Genomic DNA, 17,276 nt, shown 5'->3' with positions numbered 1-17,276 from the left:
GAAGAACTACAAATTTTATACATCACCATTTTCCCTAGCAAACTCACACCATGAATTTGACCACTTCCAGACGCACAAAGAAAAAAGAAATGTTTACTGACCAGTGCACAGTTGTGTTAAAGCGAAGGGCAATCTTGAGCATAGCTTGGGTATACTTTGGTTAAGTTCTATGGCAACGTTTGCTGGGTAATGCAAAGGGGTGCATTGTAGTGGAGCTGCTTACAGAGCTAACGATTAGGGCGGCTGACTCAGTCTTCTTTGGGACAACGGTTTGGCTACTTTTGCTTCCAATTACCTTGTGCATGGTTGTCAGCTTTCTTGAAGTCTTTCTTCGTTCCGCGTTCCCGCATTTGAGATGCGGACTGCTCACGCTAGCTGCTAACATTTTACCTTGCTTGTTCATACGAGTTCCGTCATGTGAGCTGTGCTTCTCTGTGTTCAATACATGCCCAATGGAGGTCCCTCTGCAGTGCCTCATTTGTGGGATCACCCTGTTTACCTAGTATCAGTTATCCTGAATTCCACTGGTCACCTTTCATCCGGGTAGACATAACTTGATCTTAAGCTAAGAGCAGCGTTCCCATAGGTAAGTTCTCGGACCTATAATGCCTGCCAGATTTATCGGTACCATTTTACTTCATTGGCCTCTAGGCTGTTGTCATAGAGCGACGTAGGCAGAAAAAAAAACAAAGATAGTGCTTGAAGCGCTGACTCTCAATAATGTTACTGTCTAACCTATGTACTTTGTGGTGTAACCAAAATCATGTGCTACGAGAGAGTTCAACTTTCTATTCTTTTGGTGTATAGCTTTCATTAAAGTGTGGTTATGGTTCCACTCCATACAAGCTCTTCTTGTTGAGCGTTTTGGTGTGCGTTTCATTTAAGCGTATGCCGTGAATGCATTTTTTAATCACGCTGCAACTTTCAGCTCTAGGCACATGGTACAAGACTCCAAGATACGTATGTCAAACTGCTCTTCTATTTGCATCTTTTCAAGTTCATTATGCCATTATTAACATACTGAGCGCCTCTTGGTAACAGCTGTTATTCCCGGCTTGCTAACTTTGCTCAGCATATCCATCCACGTCTATTCTTTAACAGCCAGAACATTTCTCTCTCGTCTAGAAGATTGATGTCTGAAGGGGAGATGGAATCCAGGTTGGAGCTATTAAATTCCACCGCGAAAGAAAAGTTAATGATCGTATGACGCCATCGCCTCCACAAAATACTTACACGCCTGTACATTTTAGACAACAATCAAATTAATATTCTGGATATGCGTTGGCCCCCCTTTGAGAAACCGGGTACAAGCGCTTCACCAGTAGCACAGTAAATGCAAGAATTAGGCAACTTATAAAGGTATAAACGCCAGGACAATGTTTGGTATCGTCTTTGTTGTGCACTTTAACTTTGCCACACAGCTTTCCGTAGTAAACTTCTTGAAGAACTTCGATCCTCTCATCCCCACATACCGCCTCCAGATCTTGAGGCTGCAAAAAAGTAAGCGGTGTGTCAACATTTCGTTAAATGTTTTCGTAGCGAGAAAAATAAACCTTAAACACAATGAGAAATCCAAAGCTCATTTCGTTCTGGGGCAAGTTAAGTAGCCATGTTATCGGCCACTTAGCGAGGTCTGATGAAATAATTTTCAAACAATATATTGAGAAACCTTTCTCAAGTTGGATAATACGAAAATATTAGTACAAATTAAATGACGGAGAACAGTAATTAAATCCAATAAATATGCACGCCCCGTTTGAGACGAAGGTTTGAAGCAAACAATATGCGGGAATATATAGCGATGAAAGAAGTTGAAAAACCGTCCTTCTCAACTTCACCTGTTTTGCTTCAAGTTTGCAACATTCGCGTTCTATTTTTCGGGTGTTTCGCATTCAGACCCGGAAGTTATAGCGGAATATGCACGTGCACACATTTCGCACAATATTTTATAGCACTCTCGCCTATTGCACACGCACTGTCATCGTCATAACAACCTAGTAGCTGAAGTGTCTGTGGTGAACGGCACTCTCTATTGCTTGCTGGTCGTAGGCGATTACGGTGTCATGATCAACATCTGTGACTTCTACGCTTTATATGAATCAAGCTAAGCAAATTTTTGTGTTAATAATGGGTGAGAATTACGTTAATAATGAGAGAGCATTATTGGCTCCTTGTGTAAACCCGCCTTCTTCAGAAACTCGGAGCAGAAAAACGGCACACAACGCCATTCCTCAATCTAAAAAAATACGCGCGCAGCTTGCACTTGTGGTGCAAGGCTGGAGTGAACAGCGGAGCTTGTGATCACCTAGCTTTTACGTGGCTTGCCTAAGTTGTTTGTAGGTTTCGCGAGGCTATGCTAGGCTTTTCTAAGTTTTTCGTAGGCCTGGCTAAGTCATTTCTATGTTTTGCGAAATTATGGTAGGCTTGGGTAAGTTGTTTCTAGGTTTTGCGAGGCTATCCTAGGCTTTGCTAAGCTGTCTCGGATGGCTTCACGCTTGAATTTTTTGAGCCGTCGCAGGCCGGTATAGCTTGCTCAGCGACATCGAGCGTTCAGGCGCTGAATCTCGCGTTCTCTGGACTGAAACTCTGGATGCTCGACTCGGCGTCGCTTCTTCTCCGCCGCAGCTTCGGCGCGGTCTTCAAGATCAGCTCGGCCGCGACGCATCGCTTCTCGCTTTGCAGTACGGCGCTCTTCCTGTGAAGCCGCTTCTTCTTCGGGCGTCCGGACTTCGTTTTTCCCATGGAAGCAGCATGTGGGCACAGAGTAGAGGAGGTGAGTGGTGTGTGGCCGCGGTGGCTATTCTGAGCTTTCACTCGGCTGTGACGTCACGATTGCGCCCTACGCCCGTGGCGTGCGTTGATGTTACGTGGCACGGTGCTCTTGCAGGTGGTTTCTAGGCAACGTGACGTGGCGCCCAGCTGGGCTGATATTTCTGGTAACACTCCGAGGCGGATATAAAAGCTTAAAGATCTCCGCTGTCAAAAAGTACCACGGCGAGTTTTGATTCTCTGCTTTACGACCATTGCTACCTCTCTGTAGCTGAGCGCGCCAACCAGTGTGCTACCGCTTACTTGCACCACAGTTGCGTCAGGCTAGAGTGACGAATATCTCCTAGCCCGTGCACGTGGTTGGGCTCTTTCTGTTAGACTTGACAGAAGAACCAGCGGCTGCGGAGTAACTGCGGGGCGAGCCGGACAAGCTACAGCCGCGCTCGCTCCGCCTTTTGCTTTGTAGGGGACGCGCACACACCATCACCGAAGCCGATGGACGACGGTGACGACGACAATGCATAAGATGCAACGTGCCTGAAGTACCCGTCGGGCGACGATTACGAGGTCATCCATGTTATGAAGTGGAGTTCTATGAGGAAATGTAATTTCGACACGATGGTGATACTTGTCAAAGTGGTGTCATCGTGCTGAAAAGCTGTCACCGAAAAATAACACTACATGTAATGTTCATTCCTCAAATAATACTCAGCTGAGAGATCGCAATATGGCCGGTTAGTTACCGTAGGTTGTTGCGATCTCAGAAGCTGGAATATTACCTTCGGAAGCGTAGCGCAGTAGCATTAAACTCAGCGACATAAATCATCGACACACTCGGAGACATGTAATAGTCTCTCATTTGCAGATCATAAGTGCTTAGGTGCCCTTAAGCAGGAACAGCGTCCCCCCTGAGGGGGGCGACGCTGTTCCTCCTTAGAAAAGTTGTGCATGTAGGCACCCTACGGTGCAAATGGGCATGTTTTCCCAGCAAACGGCCCGGTTTAAATTATGTGACGATGGAACAATCAGGATGGCATGAAGACCTCTGTATGGTGCCAGCGCGTTGATGGTGGTGGAATGGCGATGACGACATGACACAAATAACGTGAAGATAGAGGAGTTCCTGCGACCATTTGGTGACAATAGAATGGCCACAATGGACAGACGACGACTGCATGATAACACTGCAGTAACTACCATGTCATCAAGACGATGTGACGACCATGGCATGACGACAACGCTCTGTGGGCCGTGAAATGGCGTCGATGGTATGTCGACAACTGTTTGATGATGGGATGCCAGAGCTGGAACGACGATGAAGGCAAGGAAACAATGGGATGAGAGTGGATAAAACTTTGAATTCTGTGACGTCGACGGCAGGACAGCAATGGTGGGGCGAGTTGGAATAAATAGGGCCTTGCGATGACCAAGGCGTGTTGACGATGACTTGTTGATGGTGACAGGACTCCAATTAGATTACGAAATTGCGAAGTTGGAATGATGATGACACAATGCCTATGACGGAATGGCTACAACGGCTTTACGACTTTTCGAGGAAGGCATGACGGCAATACGATGGCCAAAGTGGAATGTTTGATGGCAAAGTTACGTTGAAGGGATCGAGACGGTATTAAGGTTACTCTGTGACAACTACGCGATCACAACAGTGAAGCGATGATGACTAAGTAGCGATGACGGTGGGTGACAACGGCTCTTAGATGGCGATGCGATGAATAATCTATGAACACAGTGATCGTGAGATAGTGAAGAGGCAGGAGAATGAGGATGACACTGGAACGAAGGCGTGATAACACTGGTATAAATATGATGAAATGACGATGACAGGAAGACGACGCTGGCATGAAAAGGAAAATGCGTAGAGGGTGAGCGCACGTCTTCGCATACGTTTATTACCTGCCACCGTGGGCTGCATCGAGAGCCCCACATCCGGTCTTTGTACTATATTGATATCAGGTAGTCGTGCAACACGTTGGACAGAAGCCAGCACAGCTAATTATTGTGCGACAATTCTTGCATGATGACGACGGAATGAAGACAAAGGTAGGACAACACTAAAATGAAGACGCCTGAAGGTCAACGACAAAATGGCAATGACGGCATTAATAGAGTAGAATGACCAAGCTAGATTGAAGATGACACAATGACGATTGAATGACGATGACGTGACGACAAAAGCATGATGACCATGTAGTGCCTTTACTATGACAGAATTACTACAACAGAATGACACAGACGGAACCACCACAACAACATGGCAACGCAGGAGGGACAAAAATAGGGGTAGGCAAATAGAAGTACAATAATAAGTATGAGTCATTCGCCAAGTAAGGACAAACCAGCAGCAGCGACGCCAGGGAATTTGACGGAAGAGGCAAAGAAATATTCCCCTTAAAGGAATTTATGATGAAAGCAACGTTTGATCGCTACTGATGCGCTATTGAAACAAATCAGATCGTACGCGCGACAATCGAGGGTGTCCGCATGTGCGGCGTGCGGCCTGGGAAAGCTGTTCGTTTTCTATTGGAAAATTTAGTGCTACTGCGACCCGTTATGTAGTGCTATACCTCCATATCGGACCAGTGTCGCGCTCGATACGGGAGCACTAGACTGGCGTCCGGTACTGCAACGCGCCGCGTCTTGTCTTGTCTCGTATCCCAGACAGCGGCGCATACCCACTGTGGTGGATCTGCCAAGAAGCAGGTGGTTTTCCGTATGCTTAGAAGTAAAGCGAAACAAGATTTATATAGGGGTGCGTGGGACTATGGAAGTGTAATTTAGAAGTGTACTGAAAATATTGTTAAGACATTTGATACAGTAAGTTAACGTAAAGAAAAATATAATATAAATTATTGATAATTTTAGAAATTCAGCAAGGTACTCTTTTGGTCTCTCTAATAAAATTGAAAACTGCAAGAAAAGCATCCCTGTGGCTGTATCCCAGTGAAGTCGCCTTAAAAGAAAGAATGGTTGGCGAGGTGAGCGATAGCTCAGGTTTGATCAATTAGTATTCTAATAGTTTTCTTTGTCTTAGAAAGCGGCGGCACGAGAGAAAATAATGTTCGATAGTTCAAAAGGAACATAGAAGGGACATAGCGAGACCGGACCTCTGTAAGTAAAAATTTAGAGGAGGTATACAACATCTCAATTTTGTAAAAGACACTTCCGATTGCCTTGAAGCAGACAAATTATTATTCCATGGTAAGCCAAGATGGTGGAATTCTGAAGACGGTGTTAGCCTGGATATAGCAGAGTTTTGAGATATATAGAAATTGCTGTACCTAGCCGCGGTGACATAAGCTGATGTTGGCAAAACAGATATGATGGGGCCGTTGAGCAGGGCCCCATCAGACATAGGGGGGGGGGGGGGGGCTCATGGGGCTTCAGCCCCCCCCCCCCCTCGGAATTTTTTCGTGCTGTCCATGCACAGCCCACCCAAGCAATCCCCGGTGCCGGAAATCATTCTGAATTTTCTCTAGAATGTCACTTTCCCGCTCGAAAAGACATTTTAGCGTGAACCTTGCCAACTAGGGCTTCATTTCGCGGCAGTGCCCATACATCGGGAGTCACTTAACGCCAAGCAGCCCCATCTGAGCACGAAGTTTCAAGGGCGTTTTGATGGCGAAGGGGCTCGCCACGACATCTTGCGGAGGCCGCGGAATCTACGCGGCGCATGGATGTCAATTACGAAATTTATGGGTGTAAAGTTCCCATAAACTTTTGATGTGAAAGGTGCATTGTCATTTCCAAAGTTGTGCTTTAGATTTTCAATTGCGGAACTTTGTGAGTTTAATGTTACTATAAATATTGGATGCCAAAGCTGCATTGACGTTTCTAAAGTCTTACATCAGACCGTACAAAGAGACAAGCCAAATCCACACACTATCATACAAGTTGACATAGCCAGCAGCGAGGTCGGATGAGATGAAGTGTTGTGGTGGTTCATTTGTGCCGCCATAACCCATAAAAAATTATATTTTCTTTAACCTACGCCAAAGCATCCAAGACACTAAAGTCAGCCAAGGTCACTACGTTTTTATTTATTTTTTCTACTTCAACTTTTATTCGCGATGACACATTGAGCCTAATCAATTTTTTGTCCTCGCTACCCTATACCCGCGGGCTGCAGAGGCAGCCGGAGTGCATGCGTTTTTCTCGTGTTACCACAGAACACCTATACAAACTGGTGCTCCCCGACCACCGCGCGGCGCACTTCGGTGCGCGTTCGTTTTTCTCTCGCCGAGTGGAGTTTCGCCTGGCAGAGTTTTGGGCAATTTCTGGCTAGCAGACGAGAAAAAGAAACTATCGTCGCTCGCCACCATCCCTGTGGGGACTCAACGAATTGCACAGTATTCGCTTGAGCGCAACCTCTCCGGAAAGTCTTGTCTCGCCAGTATAGGATACGGAGCAGTATGCGTATGGTTCTCGGTGGACCAAGCATCTCACGTTTTCTTCGATATTCTTTCGGTAGCTACATTAGGTGCCCAAAGTAGGCATTTGATTGTGGCCAACATACTTTGCGCTTTTTCATTTTGGTGCCCCAGCCCCACAAGAGAAAAGAAAGACGTTGTGGCGCAGCGAATTGTCCTATGGTGAAAGTTCGATTTTGTTACTTCTTCTTTTGCGGACAGTAATGGGCCACGGGACGCTTCCGTTGCCGGATAGTCTTATTGTATAGTATTGCGATAGCAATTATATGGACACTCCAGGCGCATTCCTGCCGTCGCCGTCGCCCTCATGTTTCGTATAAAGTGGAAGGGCGATAACATCGTGACTGCGCACCGCATGCTGTATCTGCGAGTGAAAGCGTAGGGAGGGGGATGGGTGGCTGAAATGGGTGACACGACGATGGTGGCTCAGTCTTGTGTGCGCAAAAGAGAAAAGCGGGGAGCAAGCGCGCCGCCTTCCGTCGCGCGCGATACTTCGGGGGGAGTGGATGGAATCGGTGTGGGATCTAGGATTCTGTGAATCTCTGATTGCACAACATGTTGATTTGCCTTGTTTGACGCATTGTATACAGGGACTTTTTTAGATACGTAGATTTATTGGAGACTTATACGTATATTTAAATATCTTGTTGCGGGGTTTTGTGTATACGTGCAGTGGACTTTGTTTCCATCAAGTGACACTTTTTTGCCTTTTATGAAGCTGTATCTTCGCATTTGTATATTCCACTGTATCTTCGCATTTGTAATGTACGAAGGCGAGTAATATGAAAGTAAGCCAACCCACCCCGCGCAATAATTGTTCGGTCCATTATCTGCGAGGCATGCACGTGACACAGAGGCATCTCTCTATTACGAAAGTGACACGCAGGTGTGAGCATCAAGGTTGTTTAATGCTCTCATGCACTGGGTTGAACATGGTTGAGCGACATAATGGACGCTCTAGAAGTTGAGCAGCGTGGTGTCCTGAGGTTTTTTTGACAGCTGAAGTTATTTCCCAAAAAGAAATTAGTCGCCGTTTGGCTGCCGTGTACGTTGAATATTGCATTAATTGGCCACTGTGAAGCGTTCGAGCAAACGATTCAAAGAAGGACGTGAAAGTTGCAAAGACGATCCAAGAACGGGCCAAAGCCATCGTGCAATCACCCCTAACAAAATTGTAAAGGTTTATGAGCTGATGAGACAAGAACGGAAGATAAGCATAGATGAAGTCGCCGAGCGTGTGAACATCAGTCACAGTTCGGTTCACGCCGTAATTCATGAACATCTAGGTTATGCGCTCTTGTGTGCGCAATGGTTGCCAACGATTTTGAACTACGGCCAGAAGACTGCGCTGCCTTGACTCATCTGATCCGGTATCACAATAAGGGTGACGACTTCTTGTCTCCAATTTTGATCGGGGACGAACCATGGTGCCAATTCTACGAACCTGAAACACGACAGCAAAGCTTACAGTGGAACCATTCGAATTCACCACCCCCAAGAAAGGAAACACCGTCATTTCCGCCGGAAGGGTGTTGTTGACTTTTTTTTTTCGATTGTCAGGCGCCATTACTGATAGCTTTTGCTAAATCTTGAGGGCTTATCAATTTGTTTCGTTATTGAAAAACGCCAGATCGGCTGCGTATCACAATCAAGAACAAACTACGTGGAAAATTGACGAATGGGGCCATCTTGTTCCACGACAATGCCGTCCCCACGTCGCTGATGTGGTTAATACAAAACTGGCAATGTTCAAGTGGGAAACGCTGCAGCATCTGCCATACAGCCCAGACCTGTCGCCTTGCGTCTTACACTTTTTGGAGCATTTGAAGAAACAGCTCAAGGGGACTAGATCCGTGTTGGACGGTGAGGTGAAAGAGTCAGTTGAATTTTGAAGCAGCAACCCAAGAAGTTTAATGAGACGGGAATCACGCAACTCGTTAGACAACGGGACAAATGCCTAAATGATCATGGAGACTAATTTTAAATGGGATACCCCGTTCGTCATATATTCGCACCGGCTGACTTTCGTTTGACTCGCCCTCGTTTATTTTGCAGAACTCCTGCTTTTTATACGTGCTCTCTGTTGCGGCAATAATTTCGGTGCAATTACTCACGATACACGACCCTTGACAGCTGCTCCTGCGTACTACATTGGAACAAATGACAGCGTCAATGAGATTTTTCACTGGTCGCTGCATATGTACAAGAACCTAAACAAGGTTCTTGAATGACAAAGTTTCATTAGAATATTTGTCTCCACCTTGTTAATTTCATGGCCTTTACATTTTTCATATCAGCGGCATGCACTGCCTTGCTGGTTTCGAACTGATATATTTCTAAAGTTCGTGTGATATTTTATTTACTCATTAAATAGAGAAAAAAACATGGAAGCATTGATATCGGTTATTTTGGGCAGAATTTTTGGCACATACAAGTGTATTCTTTTATGAAAAAATACACATTTTACTTGTTTTGACGGTGCGTAGCTTTCAAGAATTCGTTTGCAGCATCTTTAGCAATGAGAATGCAGTTATTATACATGTATTTGATCCGCAGACAAATTGTTTAAGAGGAAGCTTGAGCTCCGGCCCAACTCCGACGCGGCTTATTCAGCATACATGTAAAACGCAGAAAGACTTCTTTTTGATAACCCCCGGATCGCTTTTAATGAAATTTGTTGCATTTGAGAGAGAAAGTTAAATTCTAGTGTCTGTTGGAAGCGGAATTTCGATTCCATTGTTTAAATATTGAACATTGTTTAAATATTTTGAAAAACTCGGAAGTACCCCCCAAAAAATAGAAGCACGACGTTTACAAACTAATAGCTCTGCATCAAGCATACATGTCACTGTTCAGTGAACGGCATCTATTATAACAGTCAAAGCGAACAAATTTGCTTTGACAATTCGTATCTTACGTGAATTGGTTACGTTGTGTACAAGGATTCTGCGAAATCCGTATTTCCGTAATTCTAATTTCTTGAGATTCATCTGTAACATAGAAATTTTGTCCGCTGTAGATGTACTATTAGGTGCAATTCACAGAATTGGGATATCATTTTTCATTGCTGAGTTACATAGTTTTAAACTTGATAGTTTAGATTCCTGAAAATTTGCTATTTTGGTGAATATTTAATAAAGAATTGACAGCCGAAATGAAAAATTCGAAACTAACGGTCACTAGAATTTAAGTTTTTCTTTTAAATGCAACAAACCTCGTCAAATTTGGTGCATTGGTTGCCGAGAAAAACGAGTTCTCGTTCTACATGTATTTACATACGAGCACCCGAGCTAAAGCTTTCTCTTAAGGAGGAGACCGAGCTGCAACGTGAGCCCTCCCGCGAACGAAATTTCTGGCTACGCCTCTGCCGTTCAGGGATGCTCGTGCGAGTGAATCGGCCATTTCATTCAAGTGCAACCCACGATGTGCCGGTACCCAAAGCAAACATACTTTCCGTAAGTATGGAGGTACCATCGAACGAAATGTTCTTTGAATTCTTGAATTTAAAGATGCTGTAAGTGCTGTACATACATATAGCGAGTCAGTCATGATAACAGATAATGGGTCATTTTGGGTGTGTTTTCGTAATGCTTATAAAATTGATAATAATTCTAACCTAGATCCGTGTGAAGTCGGGAAGGCGATGGGAGTAAGTCCATTGAATAGATTATGAGAAGATCCCCTCTCCTGCCTTCTCAATGAACACAGAAGCGTCAGTAGCTATTACATTGTCAGTGCGGGTGTAGATGGCCATGCAAGATATGAATTAAATCTCGCGTTGGTAATAGTTTAACATGATTTGTAAATATGTCCTCGGACTCAATTTTGAGGTCTCTTATGGCATCATTTGAATGGCAAGCTTGGCGTATGGACACATCCAATTTTTGTAACTGTGCTTGCACAAATACTAGCTGAGGACTGTGGACTCTCGACCACAAAATTTGAAAAAACTCAGATGGTTCAGTGATAAATGCATATTGCGTACATCTTAAAAAGTAATAAACTATTTAAAATATCTGAACCGTAAGCATGCGGAATCTGCACTCTAGTGTGGGTATATGAGCTTCGCGATATAAAACAGCGTTGGCAACAAATCTGGGTAGCCCGAGGCTTGATCGTAGAGCTTCTCTTTCTAAAAGAATCAGACGTTTACTTTTGTAGGCGGGGCCGCCGGAAAATATTGCGCAGCCGAATTCTCTGTGGGCGGAAAATACATTTTATACATGATCAGTAAGCTATCCTTACGTTGTCCAGAGTGGTGGTGGCTGAGACGGCGGAGTGTGGCTACGACACGTTCTCCCTTTGTTTTAATATATTCAATGTGACTGCGCCAGGTGAGCTTGCCATCGTAAATTACACCAAGGTACTTGACTTCGTCAACTTGAACGATTTCCTGTCGGTATTGTAAAGATATATGCATCTGTGGAGTTAGTGCAAATAGTAATACCGCACCTTTGCTAATATTTAACGACATACATAACCCATCTAGCCATGTCTGCAGCATTACAAATTCTGCAACGACTGCTGTAGTGATTGCATACTATTGGTGGATGTAAAAAATGCGATATCGTCCGCATGAACATAAACATGTACTTGCGGAGACAAAGAAATTGTGCTTAGCAAAATGTTAATTAATATACGGGAAAGAACGGAACACTGTGGTGCACCTCTCATCTGCTTGTGTTTGCACGTCAAAATACCGTGTTGGCAACAATAAACTCTCTATCCCTTAGAATTTCATAGATCGAAGCGGTTATATATATTGGCAAATTCGTAGACTGAAGCTTATCGAGTAAAATACAATGTTCTACAGAGTCGTATGCTTTTGATACACCTAGCGTCACCAAAGCTGCGTACTCTCGTTTGCGGCGAGCAAGTTGAATGCGGCTCTCTAAATCTACATGGTCGCACCATATGGAGTGGCTGGGACGAAATCCAATCTGGCAACGACTGAAAAAAGTATCATCCTGCATAAAATTTGTCATTCTAATAGGGTGTCATTCACCCTTTCTAATAATTTGACGACATTGGGAGTAAGAGAAATTGGTCTTACGTTGTCTAAGTCAAGTCTAGCTGAGCTTTTCTTCAATAGTGGAATAATTTTAGATACTCTCCACTCTCTTGGAACCCATGAATTCTTGAGAGAAAAATTGATTCCTCATACCGGGTCCAAAGCCGCTCGAAAGCGTAAAAAAGCGATGTTGGCCTATTGTCATTGTCTCTTTAGACAAAACTGACGAGGAGAATTTAATTGCACCAAAAGTATAATAATAGCAAAGAAACAACTTTGCGAGACTAAAAACAACGCCTGCAAGTCAACAAGCTAGAACTGTACCATAACGAAAGATTTTTTTCATTTTGATGGTGTTTATTAAATAAATAAAAAGGTACTTGCTGACGCTATACAGGGTGTGCCAACTGTCGTGCACCAAGATTTAAAGATGTGGAGATGCCACGTAGGCGGACAAAACCAGGGTTATGTTGTTTCCCGTCACTCGGAGCTACGTTATTTTTTTGCGTTTTGTCTGATGAGACAATTAGTCTTAATTAATTGAACAACTCAAATATAATAATTATATGAAAAGTGTCAATGAGAAAATTATAGAGCAACATCGAAAACTGCCGATACAGCTTTTTGTTCCTCGATACGTGCAACATAAAAGACTTTTTCTGAGCGTGAAAACTGCCCGCGAATAGACGCAAATTGCCTCGAGCGGCCTTTCTCGCGGAAATTTTGCCCGCGACTTGCACGTCATGAAGGGACCCACTGTACTGTCAGCGTCGTATTGTGTGGTGCGTGAGGTGTGCAAACAGCCACACCGCTCTCTCGTGCTTGTTTTACCGGACACGCTCTGCCATCTAGAGGTGTCACTACGAAGCGCGCTTGGCGCGAGTGTATTTGTACATTTATACAAGAATGTCTGACTATTCAGGACGCGGGTTCGATTCCGCCAAGCACCGGATTAATTTTAAAGGTTAGTTATTTTTGATTGAAGAGCGCCACGTACCCGCGGGAACATACGCAGTCAACCAAAGCCGGCGTAAGTGGTCCAGCAATGAGTGCCACATGCCCGCCGTTACAAGCTGACATCAAGGAGATTCAATGACGAGCGGCACAAGCGCAGTGACTCAAGTTTGTGCAAAGTAATTTCATTGAAGTGTGGCACATAGCCAGTGCTTCACACCCTGTCGCCCCAGTTTGCCCGACCGTTCGGTTTGAACCCTCTTTTCTTAGCACGGAAGCTCGATGTGCTGCATAGTATACCGCGGACTACACAAAAACCCAAGTAGACCGGTAAATGATAAATAACAACGATCACCAGTCCGATGAAGGTGTGTGTAGTATCATGTGAATGGTAATCGCATTAAAAATACTTACGTGTACTTGGCCGTCTAGTAGTCGTACGAGTAGTCGTACGAGTTGTCGTACGAGTAGTAAAGCGCGTTGTTCGTTGATTCCACTGTCCTGAGGAATAGAATCCTTGCCAGTCATAACCTGCATGAGCACATGTGGGACCCCCCAGCTGTAACGGGGACAGAAGACAATATGTGACTAGAGCGGCGAAAAAAAACCAGGGGCGAACCATCTTTACAGTCTGCGAGTGAGAGAAGCCTCGAGGCTACAACTTCGATTCGCAGACATTTATGCTCAATTTGGGACAATGAACCTCTAATAAAACGTTCTTTAGGATTGGCTTGCTGTTCTTCTCTTTCTTAGGCAAACTGATAAAGGCGTCAGATTGAAAGGCGGGCTAGTTGGTTTGACTTCATTGTGGAACGTTTTGTGCACACTGAAGGAAGTCAACAAGAAAAGAACACAAAGACCAGTGCAAGTCGTTGCGCGGGTCTTTGTGTCCTTCTCTTGTTCTCTTCGTTTCGTACGCGCAAAGATTTCCACAATCCTACGGGCAGGTTTGTAGATAAACATCTTTTATCGCACTTTGAACAATGGGTTTTATTTCAAGAACAATTCACCGAGATATTCGAAAGTAGTAGCACCTTCACGAATCAGGATACCTGCGAGTGTAACAATGCTCTTCGGAGACAAATTGCTAGAGCTGCACGCCGCAGTACCAACACGTCTGCCTTATGGCTTACAGCAGCCTCTCTTGAAACATAACCTGCCAACGTATATATCTCTCTGACCTAAGAAAATGAGAGAAATGATCATTTTATATATATTTCACACCGTTTTCCGATACCTCCGCTCGTCCAAAAATGCCCGTGTCGCATGCTCGTGCATCGGGGCGCTTTAATGATCACCGTAGTAGTCAAAAGTTATCCCGAGTTCCCCACACCGGCGTGTCTCCGAATCAAAACGTGGTTTTGGCGCGTAAAACACAAGAATTCAACTAAATACCTTAGTTCGCTTTCTCTCACAGAAACTCCACTTACGAAACACCTCCATGCACTGTGATACATTGCTCCACTCTTGTTTGCAAATTCCGCGCTGTATTAAATTGGTAAGAATTTCTGTGCATACCAAAGGAGGAAGCACGTCTGCCCATCATGATGATCGCTTTCCAGATAGGGCACGCAACAGCGAACGAATTGACCTTCGTGCAGCCTCTCGCTTCATCGCGAACTAAGTGGTGAGAACACCGTGCACACCAAGCTATGAACACTCGGAGAACTATGTCCCCTTCGCACGTTCCATTTAGGATAGGGCCCGCATGGCCGTGCCATACGCAGCCACCGCTGGGGTACAGTTGATGACGGTTGATGTCAGTTCGCATCGACAGGAGGCAGCGTCATCGACCACGTCTACGTGCGAGGTCTGCCAAACCGGACATTATACAATTACGTCACTTACTACAGCACGCATCGGCTGGGGCTGATCTTCCACGAATCAGCGGCATCTTGCATATTGAAAGATGCTGCAAACGAATTCTTGAAAGCTACGCACCGTCAAAACAAGTAAAATGTGTATTTTTCCATAAAAGAATACACTTGTATGTGCCAAAAATTCTGCCCAAAATAGCCGATATCAATGCTCCCATGTTTTTTTCTCTATTTAATGAGTAAATAAAATATCACACGAACTTTAGAAATATATCAGTTCGAAACCAGCAAGGCAGTGCATGCCGTTCATATGAAAAATGTAAAGGCCATGAAATTAACAAGGTGGAGACAAATATTCTAATGAAACTTTGTCATTCAAGAACCTTGTTTAGGTTCTTGTACATATGCAGCGACCAGTGAAAAATCTCATTGACGCTGTCATTTGTTCCAATGTAGTACGCAGGAGCAGCTGTCAAGGGTCATGTATCGTGAGTAATTGCACCGAAATTATTGCCGCAACAGAGAGCACGTATAAAAAGCAGGAGTTCTGCAAAATAAACGAGGGCGAGTGAAACGAAAGTCAGCCGGTGCGAATATATGACGAATGGGGTATCTCATTTAAAATTAGTCTCCATGATCATTTAGGCATTTGTCCCGTTGTCTAACGAGTCGCGTGATTCCCGTCTCATTAAACTTCTTGGGTTGCTGCTTGAAATCAGCCTGAAATCAGTGAGAAAGGAACTCGACATAGGACAAACCAAGATGTATGCACTGAAAGATAAGCAGGGTAATATCAGCAATCCAGTACGGTATAGTAAAAGCAGCGGAAGGATTCTATACTGGCCTGTACAGTACCCAGAGGAGTCAGGATACCTCCATTAGAAACACTAATGAACAGGATACAGAAACTCCTCCTATAACTAGCGATGAGGTCAGAAGACCTTGCAAGATATGAAACGAGGGAAAGCAGCACGAGAAGATGGAATAACAGTTAATTTAATCAAAGAAGGAGGAGGCATTATGCTTGGAAAACTGGCGGCTCTTTACGCGAAGTGTGTATTTACTGCAAAGGTTCCAGAAAAGGGGAGGAACGCAAAAATTATACTAATCCACAAAAGAGATACGTTAAAGAATTGAAAAATAAGAGGCCCATTAGCTTAATCCCAGTGTTATAGAAAATATTTAACAAAATAACCTCCAGTGGAATAAGGGCAACACTGGTGCTTAGTCAGCCAAGGGAACCGGCTGGCTTCAGCAACGGATACTCTACAATGGATCACATCAATGTCATTAATCACGATATCGAGAAATCCGCAGAGTACAATAAGCCTCTTTATATGGCTTTTGTAGATTACGAAAAAAGCATTTGATCCAGTAGAGATACCAGCAGTCACAGAGGCATTACGTAATCAAGGAGTACAGAGCGCTTACGTAAGTACTTTGGAAAATATCTAGAGAGCTTCCACAGCTATCTTAATTCTACACGAGAAACGCAGGAAGATGCCTATAAAGAAAGAGGTCAGACAGGGAGACACAATCTCTCCAATGCTATTCACTGTGTGCTTGGAAGAAGTATTCACGCTTTTAAACTGGGAAGGCTTAGGAGTAAGGATTGACGGCGAATATCTCAGCAACATTCCGCTTGCCGATGACATTGTTCTATTCAGCAACAATGCAGACGAGTTGCAACAAATAATTGAGGACCTTAACAGAGAGAATGCAAGAGTGTGGTTGAAGGCTAATAGAAGACAAAGATAATGATGGATAGCTGGGCAAGGGAAAAAGAGTTTAGGATCGTCACTCAGCCTGTACAGTCTGTGAAGGAGTACGTTTACCTAGATAAACTAATCACAGGGAACCCTGATCATGAGAAGGAAATTCGTATAAGAATAAAGATGTGTTGGATCGGATAGGGCAGACATTGTCGATTGCTGACTGGAAACTTACCATTATCATTGAATGGGAAGGTGTACAATCAGTGCATTTTACCAGTGCTGACATATATGAGGCAGAGACTTGGAGACTGAAAAAGAAGCCTGAGAAGAAGTTGAGGACTGTGCAGAGAGCGATGGAACGAAGATTTCTAGGCATAGCGTTAAGAGACAGAAAAAGAGCGGCTTGGATCAGAGAGCAAACGGTTATAGACAATATTCTAACGAAGCGAAGTAAATGGAGCTGGGTTAGACAACCATTGGACTAATAGGGTTTAAGAATGGTCACCAAGAGAAAGAAAACGCAGTCGAAGACGGCAGAAGAGAAGGTGGAGCGATGAAATTC

At 44.3% G+C, this 17,276-nt stretch overlaps 1 long non-coding RNA gene across 1 annotated transcript; it reads right to left on the bottom strand.

Moving 5' to 3' along the window:
* Positions 1-1,374: 1,374 nt before the first annotated feature.
* Positions 1,375-14,104, bottom strand: LOC142590130 (uncharacterized). Its single transcript, XR_012830045.1, has 2 exons — positions 13,597-14,104; positions 1,375-1,490 (listed from the first exon to the last, which is right to left on the bottom strand). It is a non-coding gene; the product is annotated as an uncharacterized LOC142590130 (long non-coding RNA).
* Positions 14,105-17,276: the final 3,172 nt, after the last annotated feature.

This window comes from Dermacentor variabilis, chromosome 8 (assembly GCF_050947875.1).
Source record: "Dermacentor variabilis isolate Ectoservices chromosome 8, ASM5094787v1, whole genome shotgun sequence".
Taxonomy (NCBI): Eukaryota; Metazoa; Arthropoda; class Arachnida; order Ixodida; family Ixodidae; genus Dermacentor; species Dermacentor variabilis.
The sequence above is the reverse complement of the archived record's forward strand: the minus strand, read 5'-3'. Positions and strand labels throughout refer to the sequence as shown.